The following is a 1,014-nucleotide window of genomic DNA, read 5'->3' as shown; positions in this document are numbered from 1 at the left end:
TGTGACTGTGTCGTTCTATCCCATACGTGTTGTGTGTAACTGTTGGTACTGCATTTTGCACCTTGACCCTAGAGTAGACAATAGACAATAGACAACAGGTGCAGAAGTAGACCGTTCGGCCCTTTGAGCCTGCACCGCCATTCTGAGATCATGGCTGATCATTTACTATCAATACCCGGTTCCTGCCTTGTCCCATATCCCTTGATTCCCCTATCCATAAGATACCTATCTAGCTCCTTCTTGAAAGCAGCCAGAGAATTGGCAGTGCATTCCAGACACCCACAACTCTCTGGGAGAAGAAGTTTTTTCTTAACTCTGTCCTAAATGACCTACCCCTTATTCTCAAACCATGCCCTCTGGTACTGGACTCTCCCAGCATCTGGAACATATTTCCTGCCTCGATCTTGTCCAATCCCTTAATAATCTTATAATCTAATAATCAGATCCCCTCTCAATCTCCTTCATTCCAGCGTGTACAAGCCCAGTCTCTCTAACCTCTCTGCGTAAGACAGTCCTGACATCCCAAGAATTAACCTCGTGAATCTACACTGCACTTCCTCTACAGCCAGGATGTCCTTCCTTAACCCTGGAGACCAAAACTGTACACAGTACTCCAGGTGTGGTCTCACCAGGGCCCTGTACAAATGCAAAAGGATTTCCTTGCTCTTGTACTCAATTCCCTTTGTAATAAAGGCCAACATTCCATTAGCCTTCTTCACTGCCTGCTGCACTTGCTCATTCACCTTCAGTGACTGATGAACAAGGACTCCTAGATTTCTTTGTATTTCTCCCTTGCCTAACTCTACACCGTTCAGATAATAGTCTGCCTTCCTGTTCTTACTCCCAAAGTGGATAACCTCACACTTATTCACGTTAAACATCATCTGCCAAGTATCTGCCCGCTCACTCAGCCTATCCAAGTCACCCTGAATTCTCCTAACATCCTCATCACATGTCACACTGCCACCCAGTTTAGTATCATCAGCAAACTTGCTGATGTTATTCTCAATGACT

This window comes from Hypanus sabinus, chromosome 1 (assembly GCF_030144855.1).
Source record: "Hypanus sabinus isolate sHypSab1 chromosome 1, sHypSab1.hap1, whole genome shotgun sequence".
Taxonomy (NCBI): Eukaryota; Metazoa; Chordata; class Chondrichthyes; order Myliobatiformes; family Dasyatidae; genus Hypanus; species Hypanus sabinus.
The sequence above is the reverse complement of the archived record's forward strand: the minus strand, read 5'-3'. Positions refer to the sequence as shown.